This window comes from Mandrillus leucophaeus, unplaced genomic scaffold (genome assembly GCF_000951045.1).
Source record: "Mandrillus leucophaeus isolate KB7577 unplaced genomic scaffold, Mleu.le_1.0 Scaffold541, whole genome shotgun sequence".
NCBI lineage: Eukaryota > Metazoa > Chordata > Mammalia > Primates > Cercopithecidae > Mandrillus > Mandrillus leucophaeus.
In genome coordinates this window covers 104,907-116,286 of record NW_012105820.1, presented here as the reverse complement: position 1 = coordinate 116,286, position 11,380 = coordinate 104,907, and the positions used below count along the sequence as shown (strand labels likewise).

General features: G+C 46.0%; 1 protein-coding gene across 6 annotated transcripts in view; it reads right to left on the bottom strand.

The window, feature by feature from the left end:
- FAM222B (family with sequence similarity 222, member B) overlaps positions 1-11,380 on the bottom strand; it is a 131,474-nt gene that overhangs the window by 95,555 nt on the left and 24,539 nt on the right. The gene's annotated exons all lie outside the window — the stretch shown is intronic.

Below are 11,380 nucleotides of genomic sequence, written 5' to 3'. Positions count from 1 at the left end.
CTGTGTTAGCCAGGATGGTCTCGATCTCCTGACCTTGTGATTCGCCCGTCTCGGCCTCCCAAAGTGCTGGGATTACAGGCTTGAGCCACCGCACCCGGCCCCAGTCTGCTTTTCTTATAGACCAAGGGTCTAACCCTTATAAAAAGTCTCATTCGCTCATCAGTTACCTGTATTGCTCATAAAAGTAGTTAAAGCAGGTTTTTGGAAATAGGAGTCCATCTAAAATAATCATACAGGGCTGGGTGAGAGGTGGCTAATGCCTGTAATCCCAGCACTTTGGGAGGGCGAGGCAGGTAGATCACAGGAGGTCAGGAGTTTGAGATCAGCCTGGCCTACATGGTGAAACCCCATTTCTACTAAAAATACAAAAATTAGCTGGGTGTGGTGGCGCATGCTCATAATCCCAGCTACTCAGGAGGCTGAGGCAGGAGAATCGCTTGAACCTGGGGGGCGGAGGCTGCATAAGCCGAGATCGCACCATTGCACTCCAGCCTGGGCGATAGAACGAGACTCTGTCTCAAAACAAATAAATAAATAAAATAAAATAATGGTACAAAAACACTGAAAGATACTACTTCAACACAAATACATAGTCAGGCTGGGCGCAGTGGCTCACGCCTGTAATCCTAGCACTCTGGGAGGCCAAGGCGGGCAGATCACTTGAGGTCAGGAGTTTGAGATAGCCTGGCCAAACCCTGTCTCTACTAAAAATATTTTTTAAAAAGGCCGGGCAGCACAGTGGCTCATGCCTGTAATCCCAGCACTTTGGGAGGCTGAGGCAGGTGGATCACCTGAGGTCAGAAGTTCAAGACCAGCCTGGCCAACATGGTGAAACCCGTCTCTACTAAAAATACAAAAATTAAGCTGGATGCGGTGGCGTATACCTGTAATCCCAGCACTTTGGGAGGCTGAAGCAGAAGAATCGCTTGAACCCAAGAGGCGGAGGTTGGAATGAGCCGAGATTGCACCATTGCACTCCAGCCTGGGCAACAAGAACAAAACTCCAACTCAAAAAAAAAAAAAAAAAAAACAAAATTAGCTGGGCATGGTGGCAGGCGCCTGTAATCCCAGCTACTCGGGAGACTGAAGCAGAAAGAACTGCTTAAAACCCAGGAGGCAGAGGGTGCACTGAACTGAGATCACGCCACTGCACTCCAGCCTGGGCGACAGAGCAAGAGTCCGTCTAAATATATATATATTATATATATATATGAAAATAAAATTAGCCAGGCGTGGTTCCAGGCGCAGGTAGTCCCAGCTACTCAGGAGGCTGAGGCAGGAGAATCACTTGAACTTGGGGCAGAGGTTGCAGTGAGCCGAGATCACGCCATTGCACTCCAGCCTGGGCAAGAGACTGAGACTCCGTCTTGCGGGGTGGGGGCGGGGAGCGGGAAGCCACATATTCAACTGGAATACAAACAGGTAAGTACTTAGTTACAATGACACAGGAAGTTTTCAAAGAAACTGGATACCAAAACCTGTTACCAAAAAAAACCAAAAAAAAAATGATCAAATGTTTCTTCATCTTACTTTTCCCCTTCAATCAACTACAATTAGACTTCTATTTCCACCACTCCAATGAACAGGTCTACTGGAAGTCACCAATAATCCCTAGGTCCCTAGCTTGTCAAATCCTGTGAGTACTTCTCTGTTACGTGACCTCTATATAGCATTCAACAGAGCTCACCACTCCGTGTTTTTGTTTTTTGTTTTTTTTGAGAGTGTCTAGCTCTGTCACCTGGAGTGCAGCGGCACAATCACTGCTTACTGCAGCCTCAACCTCCCAGACTCAAGTAATTCTCCCACCTCAGCCTCCTGAATAGCTGGGACTACCACAGGCATGTGCCACCAGACAGCTAATTTTCTATTTTTTGTAGACATAGGGTCTTACTATGTTACGCAGGCTGACCACTCCCTTCTTGAAACACTTCTTTACTTGCCTTCTATAGCATCACTTTCTGGGTTTTCCACCTACCTCACTAGCTAGTCCTTCTCTTTCAAATTGCTCTTCTCTAGCCACAAACCATCCGTAGATGACCTCCTGATTAAATTCCATGACTACAAATTCTATCTATTTCAGCTCAGAATTCTCCTAGGAATGCCAGGCATTTCTATCCAACTGCCTATCTAATTTCTCCATTTGGATACCTAATAAGTATCTCAAACCTGGCAGGACCAAAAGATAATTTTTTTTTTTTTTTTTTTTTGACAGAGTCTCGCTCTGTCACCCAGGCTGGAGTGCAGTGGCACAATCTCGGCTCACTGCAAGCTCTGCCTCCCAGGTTCATGCCATTCTCCTGCCTCAGCCTCCCGAGTAGCTGGGACTACAGGTGCCCGCCACCATGCCCGGCTAATTTTTTGTATTTTTAGTAGAGACGGGGTTTCACCGAGTTAGCCAGGATGGTCTATCCACCCGCCTCGGCTTCCCAAAGTGCTGGGATTACAGGCATGAGCCACCGTGCCGGCTGACAATTTTTTTTTTTTATTTTAGACAAGTTATCACTCTGTTGCCAGGGCTGACGTGTAGTGGCACAATCACAGCTCACTGCAACCTCCACCCCCTGGGCTCAAGCCATCCTCCCACCTCAGCCCCTCAAGTAGCTGGGACCACAGGCATGTACCACCACACATGGCTAACTTTCTTATTTTTTGTAGACACGGGTTCTCTCTATCTTACCCAGGCTGGTCTGAAACTCCTGGGCTCAGGCGATCCTCTTGTCTCAGCCCCCAAAGTGCTGGGTTACAGGCATGAGCCACCACTGTCCAAGAATTCTAGACAATTATATTCTGCTAGGCTTACTCATCTCAATTAACAGCATCAACATTTTACTTCCCTGGTTGCTCCAGTCAATAATCTAGAAGCTATCCATGATTTCTTATTACCTGTAACAATCCCAAAGCAAGCCCTGTCAACTTCACTTCCAAAAGACATGCCAAATCTGTCCACCTTTCCACAGCTTTTATACCATCACCCCAGTCCAAGTTACCATAAAGTCTCATGTGATTCGTGCAAAGAGCCTTGTTACTGGTCTTGCTTCCTTCTACAATCTATTTATTTTTGGAGATGGAGTTTCGCTCTTGTTGCCCAGGCTAGATTGCAATGGTGTGATCTCGGCTCACCGCAAACCGGGTTCAAGCAATTCTCCTGCCTCAGTCTCCTGAGTAGCTGGGATTACAGGCATGCGCCACCACGCCCAGCTAATTTTGTATTTTTAGTAGAGGTGGGGTTTCCCCATGTTGGTCAGGCTGGTCTCGAACTCCCAACCTCAAGTGATCCACCCACCTTGGCCTCCCAAAGTGCTGGGATTACAGGCGTGAGCCACCGCGCCTACACCACAATCCATTTTTTTTTTTTTTGAGACGGAGTCTTGCTCTGTCTCCGGAGCTGGAGTGCAGTGGCCGGATCTCAGCTCATTGCAAGCTCTGCCTCCCGGGTTCACGCCATTCTCCTGCCTCAGCCTCCCGAGTAGCTGGGACTACAGGCACCCGCTACCTCGCCCAGCTAGTTTTTTGTATTTTTTAGTAGAGACAGGGTTTCACCATGTTCGCCAGGATGGTCTCGATCTCCTGACCTCGTGATCCGCCCGTCTCGGCCTCCCAAAGTGCTGGGATTACAGGCTTGAGCCACCGTGCCCGGCCACTACAATCCATTTCTAACACAGCAACTGATCATTCTTTCTAGTCACAAATCAAGTCATCTCATACTCATACTTAAAAACTCCAAAGGAGGCTGGGTGCAGTGGTTCACGCCTGAAATCCCAGCACTTTGGGAGGCCAAGGCAGGTGAATTGCCTGAGCTTAGGAATTTGAGACCAGACTGGGCAACATGGTGAAATCTGATCTCTACCAAAAATACAAAAAAATTAGCCAGACGTAGAGGCGTGCACCTATGGTCCCAGCTACTTGAGAGGCTGAGGGGGGAGGATCCCTTAGCCCGGTGGTAGAGGTTACAGTGAGCCAAGATTGCGCCACTGCACTCCAACCTAGGTGACAGAGTGAGACCCCATCTAAAAAAAAAAAAAAAAACACTCCAAAGGAAACGAAACACCTTACCCTAGCTTCCAAATCTCACTGTCATGTAGCCTCTACCTTTCTCATCTCTGGTCATTCTCTCCTTCATTCACCGTATTCAAACAGTACTGGCCTGATTTCTGTTCCTCCAACATACCAAGTTCATTCCTCCTTAGGTGCTCTGCACTATAATGTTTGATCTGCTGATCTTCATATACTCCTAGATCTTAAATGCCATATCCTCAGAGAGATAGTCTCCCAATCTAAAGTAGCTATTCATTTCATATTATCACATCCTCTATTTTTCTTTATAGTATTTATCATTAACTGATTTTTATTTTGTTTTATTTTTGAGATGGAGTCTCGCTCTATCTCGCAGGCTGTACAGTGGCACGATCTTGGCTCACTGCAACCTCCGCCTCCCGGGTTCAAGCAATTCTCCTGCCTCAGCCTCCCAAGTAACTGGGATTACAGGCATCCACCACCATGCCCAGCTAATTTTTGTATAAAAGTAGAGATGGGGTTTCGTCATGTTGGCCAGGTTGGTCTTGAACTCCTGGCCTCAAGTGATCCACCCACCTAGGCCTCCCAAAGTGCTGGGATTACCATGCCCGGCCATTAACTGACTTTTTTATTGTTTTTTTGAGACTGAGTCTTGCTCTGTAGCCCAGGCTGGAGTGCAGTGGCACGATCTTGGCTCCCTGTAACCTCTGCCTGCCGGTTCAAGCGATTATCCTGCCTCGGCCTCCTGAATAGCTGGGACTGCAGGCTCATGCCACCACACCCAGCTAATTTTTGGTATTTTTAGTAGAGACAGGGTTTCACCATGTTGGCCAAGCTGGTCTTGAACTCCAGACCTCAAGTGATCTGCCTGCCTCGGCCTCCCAAAGTGCTGGGTTTACAGGCATAAGCCATCCATGCCCGGCCATTAACTGATTTTTAAAAAGCTGTCTGTTGCTGGACACGGTGGCTCACGCCTGTAATTCCAGCACTTTGGGAGGCTGAGGCCGGTGGATCACTGGAGGTCAGGAGTTCGTGACAATCCTGACCAACATGGTGAAACCCCGTCTCTACTAAATACAAAAAAAACAGCCGGGCGTGGTGGTGCATGCCTGTAATCTGAGTTGCTTGGGAGGCTGAGACAGGAGAATTGCTCATACCTGGAAGGCGGAGGTTGTGGTTGTGGTGAGCCGAGATCGCACCATTGCACTCCACCCTGGGCAACAAGAGCGGAACTCCGTCTCAAAACACAAAAACAAAAAAAAAGCTGTTTGTTGTCTGTTTGCCCTCACTGGAATGTATGCTCCATAACAGCAGGGACTTTGTCTATCTTGTTTTGTGTACCACCAATGCTGAAAACACAGTAGAAACTCTATATTTGGCAGGCTTAGTTGTCAGGTGCTGACATTAAAAAGGTAAAAAAGGGCCAGGCACTCACACTTGTAATCCCAGCACTTTGGGAGGCTGAGGTGGGAGGGTCACTTGAAGCCAGGAGTTTGAGACCAGCATGGGCAATATAGCGAGACCTTGTCTTGGCCAAAAAAATTTTTTTTTTCATTAGCCAGGCACAGTGGCTTGTGTCTACTCTCCTAGCTACTTGGGAGGCTGACACAAGAGGATCATTTAGGCCCAGGAATTTGAGGTTGCAGTGAGCTATAACAGCACCACTATACTCTAGCCTGGTGGAGAATTAAACTCTGTCTCAAAAAAGAAAAAAAAACAGTCCGGACAACATATTGAGACCCCATCTCCACAAAATATTTTAAAATTAGCTGGCACACTGGCTTGCATCTGTAGTCCTAGCTACTTGGGAGGCTGAGGCAGGAGGACTGCTTGAGCCCAAGAGTTTAGAAGCTGCAGTGAGTTATGACAATGCCATGGCACTCCAAGCCTGGGAACACAGTGAGATCCTGTCTATTAAAAAAAAAAAGTGAAAAAGGCGTAACCCCTACCTACAAAAAGCTCACAATCCAGATGAGGAAACAGAATGGCAATTAAATAATAAATGTAAGAAACATGCATTCTATTTTATAGAATGAGATGTTGCCCTTTAAACAACGTAAAAAACAATAATAAAGGTAATGTTAGCAGGATAGTAAAATGTCAGAGTAGCCCATCAGCAAGAGTGATTAATAGTGCCTTGGGAACGGGGAAGACTTCACAGAAGAGATTAACTATGAGCTAAATCCTAAAGCTTAATTAGGAGAGTCTTGGTTATGTTTGTTCAGATAATTGGTTATGTTTGTCTATTTTGGAAGAAATGTCCTTGGAAGAAAATAGCTTGAGCAAAAATATAATAAAGTGAGGCAGGATGATGGAATCAAGCATCTGCTACGTATCAGGCACCAGGGCCTTAAAGGGAAAGGGTATAAGTAATCTTACAGCTTAGGAAGATCACTCTTGTGGCAGTGTGGTGGACAGACTAGAGAGAGGTGATAAGCCTCCAGACATGCAGATTAGTTAGGAGGCTACTGTAACTGTTGAAATATGAAATAAAAAAGGTCTCATCCAAGAATTTGGCAATATGTTACAAACGAAAAAATGCAGATTTAGGAGACCTTCAATGTTAAAATCAGAACTGGGACCAACCAGATATGTCGGATAAAGGGTAAGGAGAAATCAAGGTCAAATTCAAATTTTTTTTTTATTTTTGAGACGGAGTTTCACTCTTGTTGCCCAGGCTGGAGTGCAATGGTGTGATCTCAGCTCACGGCAACCTCCGCCTCTTGGGTTCAAGCGATTCTCCTGCCTCAGCCTCCCGAGTAGCTGGGTGAGAGGGAAACCTTGTCTCAAAAAAACAAAGTGAGCTGGGCACAGAGGCTCACACCTGTAATCCCAGCACTTTGGGAGGCTGAGGTGACCAGCACTTGATCCCAGGAGTCCAAGACCAGCCTGGGCAACATGGCAAAACCCCATCTCTAAAAAAAATATACCCACAAAAAATTAGCCAGGCATGGTGGCGCGCCATCTGTAGTGCCGGCGACTCAAGAGGCTTAGGTGGGAGGATCGCTTGAGCCCGGAGGCACAGGTTGCAGTGAATTGTGATTGTGCCACTGAACTCCAGCCTGAGCTACAGAGAAGACTCTGTCTCAAAAACAAAACAAAACAAAACAGAACAAAACAAAAAACCCACAACTGCATTTCTAAGTAAAATAAATTCAAAAGGATTTAAATTTTCTAGACTTTTCACTTTTAATTATGTAAAACATATTAAAAAAGAAAATTAAGCTAAAAATTCAAATGTATTTAGAGAATTACATTTCTGGAATTAGTCTTTAAAGCCTCTCTTCTCCGCCCCAGACAAAAAAAAACACTCTTTTAGTGTTCAGTTCTAAGAGTTATCATAAATGCATAGTCGTGTAACCACAACCACAATCAAAACATGGAACAGTCATGTCACCCCCCAAAAATTTCCTCATACTACCTCTTTGCAGTCAAACTCTCTACATTTTTTTTTTTTTTTTTTTTTTGAGACAGTCTCGCTCTGTCACCAGGCTGGAGTGCAGCGTGGTGCCATCTCGGCTCATGGCAACCTCCGACTCCCAGGTTCAAGCAATTGTCCTGCCCCAGCGTTCCGAGTAGCTAGAACTACAGGTGCGCGCCACCATGCCCAGCTAATTTTTGCAGTTTTAGTAGAGACAGGGTTTAATTACATTGGCCAGTCTGGTCTTGAACTCCTGACCTCATGATCTGCCCGCCTCAGCCTCCCAAAGTGCTGGATTACAGGCATGAGCCACCGCACTTGGCCACTCTCTCTCTACAGTTTTTTTTTTTTTTTTTTTTTTTTTTTGAGAAGGAGTTTCACTCTTGTTGCCTAGGCTGGAGTGCGATGGTGCCATCTTAGCTCACCGCAACCTCCACCTCCCGGGTTCAAGCGATTCTCCTGCTTCAGCCTTCCTGAGTAGCTAGGATTACAGGCAAGCGCCACCACACCCGGCTAATTTTGTATTTTTAATAGAGACGGAGTTTCTCCATGTTGGTCAGGCTGGTCTCAAACTCCCGACCTCAGGTGATCTGCCCCAACTCGGCCTCCCAAAGTGCTGGGATTACAGGCATGAACCACTGCACCCGGCTCACTGTCTCTCTACTCTTATCCCCAGGCAATCACTGATCTGTTCCCCACTGTCCTTATAGTTTTGAGTTTTCCCCAGAACATCATACAAATGCAGTCATACAGACTACAGCCTTTTGAGTTTTGTTTCTTTCATTGAGCATAATACCAATGAATTTCATTCACGTTACTGCATATGTGAATAGTTCCTTTTTATTGCTGAAGAGTATTCCATTGTGTAGATATATCACAGTTTATCCATTCCCCAGCTAAGAGTCATTCAGGTTCTTTCCAGTTTGTGGTGACTATAAATAAAGCTGCTGTAAACAGTCACAGACAAGTTTTTTTGTGAACACAGATTTTTATTTCACTTGAATAAATACTTAGGTCTTATTTATTTATTTATTTAGGAGACACAGTCTCACTCTGTCTCCCTGGCTAGAGTGCAGTGGCGCAATTTCAGCTCACTGCAACCTCCACCTCCCAGGTTCACGCGATTCTCCTGCCTCAGTCCCCGAGTAGCTGGGACTACAGGCACATGCCACCACACTGAGTTAACTTTTGTATTTTTTTTTTTTTTTCTGTCAAGACAGAGTTTTGCCATGTTGCCCTGGCTGATCTCAAACTCTTGGGATCCAGTGATCTGCCTGCCTTGGCATCCTAAAGTGTTGGGATTAAAGGCATAAGCCACTGGGTCCAGCCCATTTTTTTAATGGCGTTGTTTGCTTTCTTCTCGCTGAGTTTTGAGCTCCTTATACTTTTTTTTTTTTTTTTTTTGAGATGGAGTCTAGCTCTATCACCCAGGCTGGAGTGCAGTGGCACGATCTCGGCTCACTGCAACCTCTGCCTCCCAGATTCAAGTAATTCTCCTGCCTCAGCCTCCCAAGTAGCTGGGATTACAGGCATGTGCCACCACGCCTGGCTAATTCTTTTTGTATTTTTAGTAGAGACAGGGTTTCACCATATTGGCCAGGCTAGTCTCGAACTCCTGACCTTGTGATCCACCTGCCTCGCCCTCCCAAAGTGCTGGGATTACAGGCACGAGCCCCCGTGCCCGCACCTTTTTTTTGAGAGCGTGTCTTGCTGTTGCCCAGGCTGCAGAGCAGTGGTGCGATCTCGGCTCACTGCAACCTCCACCTCCCAGGTTCAAGAGATTCTCCTGCCTCAGCCTCCCGAGTAGCTGGGACTATAGGCGCAAGCCACCATGCCTGGCTAATTTTTTGTATTTTTAGTAGAGATGAGGTTTCAATGTGTTAGCCAGGGTGGTCTCGATCTCCTGACCTCGTAATCCACCCACCTTCGCCTCCCAAAGTGCTGGGATTACAGGTGTAAGTCACTTCATCCAACCTCTTTATACATTTCTAATATGACCTGCATGTCTGATATATAATTGGCAAACATTTCTCCCAGTGTGTTGCTTATATTTTCATCTACTTGATAGTCTACTGCAAAGCAAAAGTTTTTAATTTTGATGAAATCCAATGTATCAACTTTTTATTTTATGGATCTTGCTTTTGGTGACATATCTAAGAACTCTTTGCCTAGCTCAATGTAATAAGGATTACCTGTTATCTTCTTTTAAATCTCTTATAGTTTAGGCCGGGCATGGTGGCTAACACCTGTAGTCCCAGCACTGTGGAAGGCTGAGGTAAGCAGATGGCTTGAGTCCAGGAGTTTGAGACCAGTCTGGGCAACATGGCAAAACCCCACCTTTATTAAAAAAAAAAAAAAAAAAAAAAAATTAAAATTAAAACAAAATAATAAAAAAATTTATAATTTTACAAATTACATTTAGGTGTAATTGTTGAGATGACTATTCTTTCTCCACTGAATTGCCCTTGCACCTTGGTCAAATATCAATAGCCATATTTAATAGTGTGAATCTGTTGTTTTTGTTTTTGTTTTCCTTGAGATGGAGTCTTGCTCCGTTGCCCAGGCTGGAGTGCAGTGGCGCCGTCTCAGCTCACTGCAGCCTCTGCCTCCCAGGTTTACGCCAGCCTCCCGAGTAGCTGGGACTACAGGCGCCTGCCACCACGCCCGGCTAATTTTTTGTATTTTAAGTAGAGACGGGGTTTCACCGTGTTAGCCAGGATGGTCTCGATCTCCTGATCTCATGATCCAACCACCTCGGCCTCCCAAAGTGCTGGGATTACAAGCATGAGCCACCGTGCCCAGCCTGTTTCTTTTTTTTCTTTTCTTTTTTTTTTTTTTGAGATGGAGTCTCGCTCTGTCACCTAGGCTGGAGTGTAGTGGAATGATCTCAGCCACTGCAACCTCTGCCTCCTGGGTTCAAGTGATTCTCCTGCCTCAGCCTCCTGAGTAACTGGGACTACAGGTGCGTACCAGCACGCCCCACTTATTTTTGTATTTTTAGTAGAGATGGGTTTTCACTATGTTGGCCAAGTTCGTCTCAAACTCCTGACCTCAAGTGATCCCCCACCTCGACCTCCCAAAGTCCTGGGATTACAGGCATAAGCCACCATGCCCAGCCTGAATCTATTTCTGAACCTCTGTTCTGTTCATTGATCTATGTATCTATCCTTCTGCCAACACCACACTGTTCTGATTACTATAGCTTTTTAGTAAGTCTTGAAATCAGACAGTATTAGTCTTCCAACTCTGTTGTTCTTCTTCAAAATTGTTTTGGCTATTTTAGTCCCTTTGCCTTTCCATATAAATTTTAGAATCAGTTTGTCAAATACTTTTTTTTTTCCTTGATACAGGGTCTCACGTTGTCACCCAGGCTGGAGTGCAGTGATGTGATCTTGGTTCACTGCAACCTCCGCCTTCTGGGCTCAAGCAATCCTATTGCCTCAGCCTCCAGAGTACCTGGGATTCCGGGTGTGAGCAACCATACCCGGCTAATTTTTGTATTTTTTGTAGAGATGGGATTTCACCATGTTTCCCAGGCTGGTCTCAAACCTGGGAACTCCTAGGCTCAAGCAATACACCCACCTCTGCCTCCCAAAGTACTGAGATTACAGGCATGAACCACCATGCCTGACCATGTCAAAGACTTTTTAAACTTTCCCACAAAGTGTCTACTTTTTTTTTTTTTTTTTTTTGAGGCGGAGTCTCGCTCTGTGGTCCAGGCTGGAGTGCAGTGGCATGATCTCGGCTCACTGCAAGCTCCGCCTCCCGGGTTCACAACATTCTCCTGCCTCAGCCTCCCGAGTAGCTGGGACTACAGGCGCCTGCCACCGCACCCAGCTAGTTTATCGTATTTTTAGTAGAGATGGGGTTTCACTGTGTTAGCCAGGATGGTCTCGATCTCCTGACCTCGTGATCCACCCGCCTCGGCCTCCCAAAGTGCTGGGA